A 13415-nucleotide genomic window follows, 5' to 3' on the forward strand; every position below is an offset into this window, starting at 1 on the left:
TAAACTTGTATTTGTATCCGATAAATTTGTGTTGTCTAAAAATGAGATGTATGTAGGGAAATGATACATGTGTGATGGAATGTTCAAGTTGAACGTTCTTACAATTGTACCGAAGCAAGTCATTATGAATAAAACTATAAATTTCGTTTACTTGCTTAAGCCTTCATGTTTTTCGCATGCTTGAGCCTTCATGTTTGTCGCATAGTCAATTAGGACATGTGAATTACAAATCGTTGCGCAAACTAATAAATCAAAGTTTAATTCCGCCGCATAGAATCAATCCTAATCATAAATGTGAAATATGTGTTGAAGAAAAATTGGCTAAAACACCGTTCCATTCAATACAAAGGAACACAATCCCTCTTGAATTGATCCATAGCGATATATGCGATCTAAAATTTGTACAAACTCGAGGTGATAAGAAATATTTTGTGACATTTATTTATGATTGTACAAAATTTTGCTATGTCTTTCTTTTGAGAAGTAAAGACGAAGCCTTAGATGCATTCAAAATCTATAAGACTGAAGTTGAAACACAACTTGAAAAATGAATAAAGAATATTCGTAGTAATAGAGGAGTTGAATATGGGGCACCGTTTCAAGACTTTTGTTCTGAACATGGAATTGTTCATCAAACAACGGCACCTTACTCTCCTCAATTAAATAGTTTTGCAGAACGCAAAAATTGACCACTTAAAGAAATGATAAATGCTATGTTAATAAGTTTGGGTTTACCACATAACATGTGGGGGGAAGCTATTTTAATGGCAAATAGTCTTCTTAATAAAATACCTCTTAAGAAAATGAAAGAAACACCATATGAACTATTGAAAGGCCATCATCCATCCTACCAATACCTGAAAGTGTGGGGGCGTTTGGCTAACGTTGAGGTACCTAAGCCTAAACAAGTTAAAATCGGTCCTAAAACGATAGGTTGTATATTTATTGGATACGCCAATAATAGTAGTGCATATCGATCTCTTGTACACAAATTTGAAATACAAGACGTATACGAAGTAACCATAATTGAATCAAGGAATGCGACATTCTTTGAAAATATTTTTCCTTGCAAAGATAAGGAAAATACGAGTTCTAATAAGAGAACATATGAAACTACCAATGGAACTTCAAATGAGGAAGAACAAAGGCGTAGTAAAAGGGCTAGGATTATCAAGACGTTTGGCCCATATTTTCTAACCTATATAGTAGAGGATGATCCAAAAACTTTCGATGAAGCAATGTCTACACCGGAAGCATCGCATTGAAAAGAAGCTATCAATAATGAGATATATTTTATAATGCAAAATCATACATGGGAGTTGGTTGATTTACCTCTCGGTAACAAGCCTTTAGAATGTAAATGGATATTCAAAAAGAAACTAAAACCTGACAAATCCATTGATAAATATAAGGCTAGATTGATTGCTAAAGGATATAGGCAAAAAGAAGGACTTGACTTCTTTGATACTTACTTACCCGTGACTAGAATCACGTTGATAAGGTTGTTAATTGTAATTGTGGCAGTATACAATCTTGAGATTCATCAAATGAATGTAAAAACAACATTCCTAAACGGTGAGTTAGAAGAGGAGATTTACATGGAACAACCTGAAGGGTTCGTTTCTCCTAACCAAAAATACAAAGTGTGTAAACTTGTTAAGTCCTTGTTTATTAAAACAGGCTCCTAAACAATGGCAACAAAAGTTTGACAAAACAATGTTGTCAAATGAATTCAAGATCAACGAATGTGACAAATGTGTATTTATTAAACATACATCGAACGCCTATGTAATTATATGTCTATATGTGGATGACATGTTAATAATGGGCAATAGTCATGAAATGTTGCTTAACACTAGAAAGATGCTAACAAAACATTTCGATATGAAAGATATGGGTATGGCAGGATTAACATCTCTAGAACGCAGGATGGAATTGTACTTTCACAATCTCACTACATAGAAAAAGTACTTAAAAAATTTGACGTGTTTGAGAAAAGTTTTGCGATAACTCCTCTTGATCCGAGTATGCACTTAGTCAAGAATACAAGAGAAAGCAAATCACAACTAAAGTATTCACAAATAATTGGCAGTCTTATGTATATTACAAACTGCATTCGATCGGATATTGCTTTTGCTGTGAATAAACTTAGTAGATTTACAAGTAATCCAAACCGTGATCATTTAAAGTCTTTGACAAGGGTTCTAAGGTACTTGAAGTATATCTTAACCTATGGATTACACTTCACAAAATATCATGCGGTACCAGAAGGATATTGTGATGCGAATTCGATATCCGATATGAAGAATTCCAAGTCCACTAGTGGTTATGTATTCACCATTGGTGGAGCTGCTGCATCATGGAAATCAACAAAGCAAATGTACATAGCTCGATCAACGATGAAATTGAGTTTATTGCTTTGGACAAAGTTGGAGAAGAAGCAGAATGGCTTCGAAATTTCTTAGAAGATGTTCCATGTTGTCCCAAGTCAGTACTTGCGATAAGTATACATTGTGATAATCAATCAGCAATTGGAAGGGCTCGAAGCAACATGTATAATGGTAAGTCTAGACATATTCATCGTAGACACAACACCATTAAGTAACTAATCTCAAATGACGTTATCTCCATAGATTATGTGAAATCAAAGGTGAATATTGCGGATCCATTTACGAAAAGTTTGTCTAGAGATCAAGTCCTTTACCTATCGAGAGGAATGGAATTAAAGCCTACTATGTAAGAGTTTTTGCAATGGTAACCCTACCTTATTGACTGAAGATCCCAAGATCTTAGTTCAAAGGGACAACTAAATTGTAATAATTTCATGAAGCACTTAGGAAATTAGAATTTCTAACTCATTTCTATGATACTAAAGTGCTTTCTGCAGAGTGGATAGAGACTAAGATTATTTTTTAATGATTCTTATATCTTGATTAAGTCAAGTGGAGTAGGGCAGAATACTCTTATTAGGAAGTCACCTATGTAAGTGTGAAGTGGGGCCGCTTCGATAAGAATTGTTTAAGGTTTGAATTCTCTAAACATATATGAAACCAAGAAGGGTTTAGGGCCAAAATGAACCAAGTCATGAGAACTAAGTACAGAATAGAGAAGATATCTGTGTGAGTATTGTTATCTTGACTTACACGAAAGGCTGAATGTTCAAGACCTATGGTTCACCAATTAGCCGAGTAAGTCCGATAGTATTTCACTAAGGGAGGTTCAAAGCCAGAAGCCACCATCTCTGATGCAGTATTTTTCCGCACCCTCTCTACATTGCATCATATCATCGCATTTGCATATGCATATCTAAATTTTCATTCATATGGGGGATTGTAGGAATTGGTTCAAATAATTAACCAAAAATTGAAAAATGAAAAGGTGTGTAAAAGTGGAAAATGAAAAGGTATGACTACATTTCAGCTTCGATCAAATATTCGGACTTAATCTGATGGTCAACTTTCAAAAGTAAATAGACCAACTTATTCTACTTGTCGAGTAGATCGCGTGGCGCATTTGGAATCTCGAAACCAATTTCGAATGAATGAGAAATTGTGGACCAAAGTTGGAATAAATGAAGTGTTGCAACTTTTCGAAAGGATACAGGTTTTGGCCAAGTGTTGCAAATTTTTGAAATGATGCATGTTTTGGCCCACACTACTTGATTTGCACCCTTTCCACATTTATAAATAGGACCCTTTTTGGTACACCAATTGCATTGAGCATTCATTCTCCTCTTGCAATTCTTTCATTTCTAATTCCATAGCATTTTTGTGCATATCATTTGTAGAGGGAAAATTCTGTCAAAAGTTCGTCGGTTTCTTGTGGTTTGAAATACTACTACCACAAGTTGTGAATCCATTGTATCTTAGGAGATAAGTGTCATTCACCGTGAGCACCGTAGCAGGACTTATTCTCTATTTCTACTCCTTCTTAATCCTTGTTTTGCATAATCGTTATACCGAAACTCTGTCCAAATTTTTATTCATATAAATTGGGTTTTTGTCACGCTCTTGCGAATTAAAACTGGTCAAACAAATATATCAAAAATCAACCCTTACAAAGCCCTTTTTATAAGTTGTCTCCAATAGTGCTTATCATTCTTGTTCAGTTTTTATGAAATTGAGATGAGATGTGTGAAATCGACAGGGTACGGATGATGTAATTTGGCTAATGAAATGAAGAAAACAATCTCTTCCCATTAATTTTTCTACACAAGTACGCATGATGCCATAGATATTGCTCAAAGCCGGCTTTGAGAACTTTGAGTCCTAAGCGACTAATTAATATGGGGCCCTTGAACGTAATTATTTTTACATGTATACCTACAAAAAGAGAGAGAAAATACGTCAAATGATTGAAACATATAAAGATGACAACAATATGTATAACAGGCTCATAGTTGTCACAAGCGACAACAATTTAAAGAGGGCATGCTGCTTGGCAGAACACGAGAAAGGATTAGTAAGGGAAAAAAGACAAGGACAAACTACATCCTGTTAATAGTTTAACTCTACAAGAGAATTTGCAGTCCAATGCCAACGTATAATTTAAAACTAGATTAGTCAAAGCAACTAACAGAGAGCAAAATACTCTTTACAAATCATAATACTATCTCGACTAGCACATAACTAAAATTAGTATAAGCACAAATAGTGATGAAAGAGCATAATTAGTGGTAAAACGGAACAATAAATTTCACAAAGTGGGATATGTAACAAAAAATTATCCCAAATGATAATTAATCAAAATCAATCCACACACTAAATACAAGGCATTCTTAAATTATCCAATCAATTAGACCCCGATCCAACACCTACACTTTCTTTTGCTCACTTCATAACTATTTAGAATAGTTTTGGATTATTCTCAAGAACTCATCCTATTATTTTTCCCTCTATTCAATAGCAATTATAAAGAAGACAAGAATCAAGATTTCTAATGATTTTAGCACTAGCAGAAACCCATAATCTGTGTATCGCGGAAGAAAAAACGAGCAGTTTTTAGGGGGATTTTTATTATTTTTAAATGGATTAACCGCAAAAATTTAAATACCCAAATTAGAAAACACAGAACATCTATTTGAGTTTGTTGATTGCACAAATCAATATTCTAAGCAAACTATTGAAGAAAATGGTGAAGCAACAAACCTCCACCGGTGGTGATATTGGTCGGCAAAACTAGAGAGAATAGGCTCAATAAATCAAAGCTTCTTTTCCTCTATTCATGTGAATGGATGTTATTTTTTTTATGAGGTCCCCCAAAAATTTGAGGCCCTAGGCCTTGGCCTAGTTGGCCTTTAGTCAGGGCCGGTCGTAATATTGCTAAATGGGACTGATGTTATACTTTGTCATGCATTCTAACGTACGCGTGATGGCATAGTTATTAAAAGGTTAAACCCTAATATTAAGGGTCCCCCACCATCCCTGCCCTGGAGTATCGTGAGGGAGGTAAATCGCAGGTTATGCCTCCAAGGGTACAGGATGGAAGGCTGCTTGTACACTTGCACTTACCCAAGAGCCAAATCCATATTTCAGGATTCGAACCCTTGACGCAGCAGCCTCAAGTAAAGCTGGATTTCTCCACCCTCCCCTTTTACCACTTGGAGATGTGCCCTGGGGGCGCATGATGGCATAGATATTGCTAAATGGGACGGATGTTATACTTTGTCATGCATTCTAACCTTTAGTGTAGCAAGCACTGGAATTAATGACAGTAAACTGATTAACGAGTGCGGTTTTAAGTTGGACGCATTGATCATAATAACTTTGTCCATGTTGGACTCATAATGCAAGTGTAAACGCGTAATTTAAGAATCATTTCTTTGTAAATCTAGAACATCTTTTGCTAATATGACTGCATTGGTGTACTGTGTTCTCTCTTTTATCAGGAACTCCATGCATTGAATTATTTCTTTTGTTAGCTAATGACAAGGTACTGAGAAAGTATTTTAATATACCAACCCCCAATTTCTGATTCTTGAGAGTTTTTATCTTTTCATGTCAAGGTTTATTTGCCAAATATTTTTAAAATAGTACTATGTTTTTCAGGTATAGGCAATTTCAACTGATTTTTCTCGGGATGTGGAGCCCTCAAGTTTAACAGTTGCGCTATGTGTAAAATCGGGATTGACAACTCCAGTTGACAATTAGACACATTGGAGGGGGGCCACGTTGAATAAAAAAATCGTGAGTCCCCCCTCCTATGAGTAAATTGTCAATTGGGATTGTCAACCCTTATTGTACAAAAAAATAATTCAAAGTTTAACTGCCCTATGTCCATTGGATGGTCGTTATTGGGCTAAAGTGAAGGAATTGTCTCCATTTATGAGTGAGTTTGGCCTTATTAGGTTTCGAGTTTTAGTCGAGGTATAGTTCTAATCCAAAATCTTTTGTTCAACTTAATTTTGTTCTTTTACTATATTATATTTCAATAACTGTAATGTAACAACTTATTGAATAGCTACAAATGCATGGTAGAAGATTACATATTTTTTAAGAAATATGTGACCTCCTGAGATGTTAGCAAAGACGACAACTGACGGTCAACAGGACATTCACGTCAGTGACAGTTAATAAGTTAATTTTTTATTTTCCTATCCATTGTCAAGAAATGGTGGAGAGGATATCTATCATTTTTAGATATTAAACTTTTCGAATATATGACATTTGAATTTAGTTAAGATAAATATTTGAAATTTTAAAAGTTTACTTCTTAGATTAATTTTTAAATAAATAAAAGTATAAATAAATTTTGTCAACGTATTGATCTGATTTGAGTTTATTATTTAAGTAGAAATATTTAGTGGTTCCAATATAAATCATTCAATAAGCTAATGGGGGAAAAAAGCTGTGGCTGGATGTCATTGTAAGTACTTTAATAAATATTACCACATAGTCAAATTTATTATCTAATAATTTTAGTAACATGAAATTTTCTAGAATAAACAATATTTTAAAACATGAAATTTATTATTTACTTTTATTATTAAACATGAAATTTTCTAGAATAATTTTTTTAAAAAAATAAATTGTTTTCATTATTTATCTATCTTTAATCGCACTCCGTCGCATCTACCCCCAACTCCCAAAGAATGATAAATAAATAAAAATCATTGAATGTATTCTGAATGTATTATTTTCTTCATTGACGTCTATCCTTTTTCCTCACTATCCCTTGTAGGAATTGATTCAAATAATTAACCAAAAATTGGAAAATGAAAAGGTGTATAAAAGTGGAAAATGAAAAGGTGTGACTTCGTGTCAAATTCGACCAAATATTCGGATTTGATCCGATGGTCAAATTATAAAAGTAAATAAACCAGCTTATTTTACTCGTCGAGTAGATCGTCGTGGGATATTTGAAATCTCGAAACCAATTCCAGATGAATGAGAAATTACGGACCAAAGTTGGAAGAAATAAAATGTTGCAACTTTTCGAAAGGATGCAAGTTTTGGCCAAGTGTTGCAACTTTTTGAAAGGATACATGTTTTAGCCCACACTACTTCATTTGCACATTTACTACATCTATAAATAAAACCCTGTGGATATGATTTTGGATACACCAATTGCATTGAGCATTCATTCTCCTCTTACAATTCTCTCATTTATAATTCCATAGCATTTTCATGTATTTCCTTGGTAGAGAGGGAATTCCGTTCGAGTTCGTTGGTCGAAGCCATTTGGAGTGCTCCTATGATTTAACGTGGTCGTTGTATCTTGGGAGATGATTGTCGAAAAACCGTTAGCACCGATGCGGGGCAAATTCATCTTAAGGACCAAGTGTCAAACAGTTGCCTCGACCAAAAATTCATCATTTGCATCTTTCTTCCTTCATTTTCTGATTTCTCTTAATTATGATTTAATTTCAGAAACTGATTAACATTATTTACATGTTTGTTCTGCGAGATTTGATTCTAAGAATAACTTACTTTCGTTCAAGAATCGAAAAAGATGAATCCATATTCATGCATTCGGATTCGGTAACTATTATTGTTTTACTTCTCAAATTTTATTTTGGTAAGTCGAAATTATGTTTCGATTTTACGCAAATAAACGGTATGCTTTATGAATATAATATACACATAATCGGTGTATTCCCCAATAATCTTAAGATGAAATTTCTTATGCATATTATATTTTATTTACAATCGAAATCAAGATACTGCATGAATAAAATCATAAGGCAGAATTTTGACGTATCATGATTCTGGTAAATGTAGTCTATTACAACATTTTAATTAGAGAAATTCATGTGTAATGAATCTGTATATTATAACAGAAACGATAGTGATTCTATAATTTGGAATCATTCATTTATATGTTGAATTCATTACAATTTATTTCAATTTGATTTGTGGACAAACAATCTGATATTATTAAATCATGTACCATATAATGTAGATTCTAGTTTTGACACATTAGAAAAAATTCTAATATTCAGAGATTAGAGTGGAAAATCTCAAATTGGTGCACCAGATTATATGATGATTAGTTATGAAATTCATAATACATATGATATTCATGAACCGGTGTATACATGTTTGTGTATTGTATTTGTTGGTAGTCTTATCTATGAGTTTTATTTGTTGGCACTCTTTTAATCCAAAGTGCATCTATATTAAAAGATAATTTGTGTCAGAAGTTGCCTAAAGAATTTTGATTGGGAAGGTTGGTAAAATCTTGTTAACTGTTTGTAAACAAATAATATGCATGCTCTATGGAGAAATGTATCTTTCCAAATTAAAAACAGTTTTTAATTTTTGAAATGGTGTGACCCGTTTGAATTGTGTAGCATGAAATATCTGTCCAGATAGTATATAAATGTAAACTAATTTGTAAAGTCATTGCACATGGACATTGTGAATTTTATATGCTAACCATTGCTTTCTTTCATGTTTAAATTGCCTCAATTCAAAGTTATCAAGAAATAAATTTACTAAACTTGCAAAAGATGCACGTTGGGATAATTTTAATTGTTCAAAGCATGTTGGCTTTGGCTTTGGCTTTGGCTTTGGCTTTGTCAAAATCTAGTAATGCTGAAATTTATAGTTTGTGCAGAATTCCTTACTTTTAGTTTATACGTATGTCATCCCAATAACTTTTGTTCTCTCACTATGGCAAATCATTATGCGTTTGAATATATTACTTGCATGAGAAGGTATATTTTAACTGATAAATATGCCCATAACAGTAATGGCATGAGTATGCATTTATTTTAAGTAGGCAACTTTGTTGGGTATTTATATGATAATCATGTGAAGTGGATTAGTGTATTCATTTGATAAATCCATACAAGCGTTTGGATTTTGGATAGACCTTTTTTGTTAAAATTGTCTAGTTGGTTAAATTTTCATATCTTGTTGAAATTAAACTAACTTTGATTAATGTTGATAGTCTCATTTAATTCTATGGAATTAAGTGGGATGATTTTGAAAGCCCAAGAACAACTAACCAAGAGGGGGGTGAATTGGTTATTTGATACTTTTTTGAAAATAAATTCAAATATAGGCAAATAATGATAAATAAACAAGATAACACAAAAATAATAAAAGGAAGGGAAAAGTGAGTGCAAACGATGTAATAAGGAGGTTCGATCCAATTACGATCTACGTCCCCCGTTACCAAGCTCTCCGTCACGAACAAGGCCTTTTTCACTATCTTTGATTGACTTGTGGTGCAATCCAACCCTTACAATGCTTCTAATGACTTACAACTAAGGAGCACCGATCCTTTTACACGTTAAACTTTTCGGGACCTCAACACGACCCACAATTCAATAAACAAGAGAATCAAGGTTACACTTGAAAAGCTTCTCTCTTAACAAATGATATAAATACAACGAAGTATTAAGAGAGAAGTAGGCACAACACCTCGATAAATCACAATGAATATAGCTCAAGTATTGTGCGAAAGACTTTTATCAAGATATATGATTTTTACAAAGTTACTTACTCAAAACCTTTTTCAACAAAAATATTTTGACCTCTTAAAAATTGAGAAATAAGGTAGATGAGATTAATAAGTAGCTTTCTTTAATGCTCTAAAATTCACACTTTAAGAAGGTAAAAAGAAAGGTATTTATAGCCATCAATCGGGAGATCCGGACACGTGATTCGGACGTCCTCTTAGTATCCGGACGTGTAACTAGCCGTTTGTCAAACGGTTAAAAAATTTGACCGTTGGACATCTCATTCAGACGTTCGGAAGACACCATCCAGACGTCCGGATGGTTTTATTTAATTTTTTCATTTCTTGAAGAAAGTTTCTTAAAAAATATTTTTAACGATTTTGTTATATACTTTTTATAGATAAGTAATGTCATAAAGGTTTGATTGTGAAAATTGAATTACTTATCTTTTTGAAAAATAATTTTTATGCAAGTAAGGTTTGTTATGATAATTCTCGTGCATGAAGGTTGTTTGAGCTATGATCGATGCGAAATATTAAAGTGTTTTACCTTTATACTTGAGTATACAAATGCATCTATAGCTAATGTCTTCAATTTCTTCATCCAATGCAATTTGGTGTGTGAGAGCTCGATTTTCATTTCCTTGTTCGTAAATCTTGTGTGTATATCGTTTTGTACCAAGGTTGCATGATTCTCGAACTAAATCTTTTCGTGTCATAAATTTGCAATAATCACTGTCAATCACTTAAATTCAATTTGTTAGAATCAAACACAATTTGTTTGTAATAATCAAAATAAGAATTCAACCATTAGGTCAACAATTTCCCCCTTTTTGATTATGACAAACAAGATCATTTTTGCAAAATAAATATTGAACAAATTGAATTAGCATTAAATAATCAGGAGCATGATTTGTATATTGCAAGTAATATTTCCACTGTCAATATGCATATATCTTTTTATAACATTCCCCCCTTACTATATTGCATAATCATTTGCTCATTTTCTTCCCCCTTTTGGCATAAGCAAAAAGATTGAACAAGTCAAAAGCATGAAGGAAAAACTTAGGAAGTTAACCATTCAAAAGATAAAAATAGCAATAGATAACGGCTAACATGATAATAATAGTAGACAAGAAAGTAAACTAAGGGGCCGGAGGTGGGGCTGGAGGAGGAAACCTAGCATAAAAGTCAGTGAAAAATGCAGCTTGCTGAGCCTGCATATCAGCCTGTCGCTGATACATCTCAATCTGTCGCTGCTGCTGCTGCATCTCGAGCTGTCGGTCCTGGATAGATATTTGCTGAGCCTACATCTGGAGAAGTAGACTGCCCATGTTGTCGACCGATGAGGTAAGAGAATCAAACCTCCCATGGAGAAGATTATAGTGCTCCTCAGTAACTGTGGAACGCTCACGAGTAGGAGGCACACTTGAGCCTGGAATGTCAGATGCTGGAGCAGGAACTTCAGGTACTTCATCGTCTGATTCGGCCTCATCTTCAAACGGGAGAGTGGATGGACCGGAGCTAGAATCGAACCCCTTCGTATGAGCTATCCATTGCCCGTGTTCCTTTACTATCTTCATTCGTTTTAAGGTTTGAATGTTAATAGTATCGGTAGGGCGTAATTTTATAAAATCTTCACCGTCCAATGAAACGTTAAAGTGTTTAAAGATTTTTGTGAGAAACATCCCGTAAGGTAAAGCTTTAGTGTGTCTTGATACGTGCACAAGTTTCATAAGACCAAGTGCAATAGTGGGAAAATCAAGTTTACGCCCAACTAAAAGAGAGTCCAAAATAAAGAGATCGAAGTGATTAACTTCGTTCCGATGACCTTTGCGGGGAAAAATAACATGTGCAATTATATTTTGTAAAACTTTGCAAGGAAGAGTTAATTGATATGCACTTAGTTTTGTGATATTTTCAAAAACTTTCCCTGTGACTCGACGACATGCATCGGAAGGATCGTAACCATCCACCGTCGGGGGAGACTTATGTAAAAATACTTCCAAATCACAAGGTTCAATATTAAGAATAGTACGAATTAGGGCTTTTGAAATTATAAAGCGAACATTGTTAACAAAGCATGTGATCTTGTCGGAACGTGGTGAAAAGTGCATTTTTTGATAAAATTCTTTCATTAGACGTGGCTAAGCATGTTCTTCCATTGTAGCTACGTTTATCCATCCCATTCGTTCAAAACATTCCTCAATATGAAATGTGGGAGCTTCAATAGTAAAATCCATAAAATCAACATTCTTACCGATTAAAATGGGCGATTTTTCAAAAGGGTTCGGTTGCACCTCCGGCTCCGAATCCATTTCATGGTCCGATGGTGAAGGAGGTCTTTGCACACTTTTTCTTTCCCGTATTCCACGACCCGAACCCGACATACTAGAGAAATGGGTGAGATTTCCACAATTTTAGAAAAAATCACAAAATCCCTAAACGAGTGATTTCTAGGGCACGCTCAAAAGGGTGATTTTGCTATGAAAAATCAAGCTATTAGTGGAGGAGAGTAATGGTATATGAAATGCCTGAGTTGTTGTGTGGAATTTGCAAGAAAAATTTCAGAATCGAAGATGAATTCGCGATGAGAGACAAAGGGGATTTTGGAAGGTAAATATTCGATTTTTGGGTGGAAAGTGGTGCTTAATCGGTCGGTTTTGTCAAGTAATAGATGAAGTGAACAATATTTGAATAACAATGGTGCAGAGAGGTGGATTTATAGAAGAAACGGCGAAGAAGATGGAGAGAAATGGAAGATGAAAGAGATGGAAGCGTGGTTTTAAAATCTGAATTGCGATGTTCCGGACGTCCGAATGACAAAAATTTGAAATTTTGTGAAACTCTCTGTCAATCCGAACAGTATAGTCCGGACAAGTTTGGCTCGTCCAGATTTTTTTTTTTTTAAATAATGGTTTTGAGAAAATAAAATGAAAATCATGCAAGAGAAATTTTAAAACGTTCTATCACTGAATTTATTTCATTTTCTTCAAGAATTCCTAAACCTCTTCAAATGTAGGAAAAACGGTCATGCGCGAGAGGTTTTGTAAGAATATCAGCCAATTAGTCTTCGGTCTTTATGAATTCTAATTCAATATCTCCTTTTTGAGTATGATCACGAAGAAAATAATGTCGAATCTCGATATGCTTAGTTCGTGAATGTAAAACGGGATTTTTAGATAAATTTATAGCACTAGTATTGTCACATAGAATGGGTATACGATCGTATGTCAAATGATAATCACATAAAATTTGTTTCATCCAAAGTATTTATGCACAGCAACTAGCGGCCGAGATATATTCGGCCTCGGCGGTGGATAGTGCAACGGAATTTTGTTTCTTACTAGACCAAGACACGAGTGCAAAGCCTAGAAAGTGACAATTTCCGCTAGTGCTTTTACGATCAACATGACATCCAGCCCAATCGGCATCCGAATAATTAATTAAGTCAATATGAGTGCCTTTTGGATACCAAAGTCCTAAAGTTCTCGTACCACTTAGATAAC

At 34.1% G+C, this 13415-nt stretch overlaps 1 pseudogene; it reads left to right on the forward strand.

Moving 5' to 3' along the window:
• Window positions 1-701: 701 nt before the first annotated feature.
• The window catches only part of LOC111391798, a 21885-nt pseudogene continuing 9171 nt past the window's right edge, over window positions 702-13415 (forward strand).

Source organism: Olea europaea, unplaced genomic scaffold (genome assembly GCF_002742605.1).
Source record: "Olea europaea var. sylvestris unplaced genomic scaffold, O_europaea_v1 scaffold830, whole genome shotgun sequence".
NCBI classification, from domain to species: domain Eukaryota; kingdom Viridiplantae; phylum Streptophyta; class Magnoliopsida; order Lamiales; family Oleaceae; genus Olea; species Olea europaea.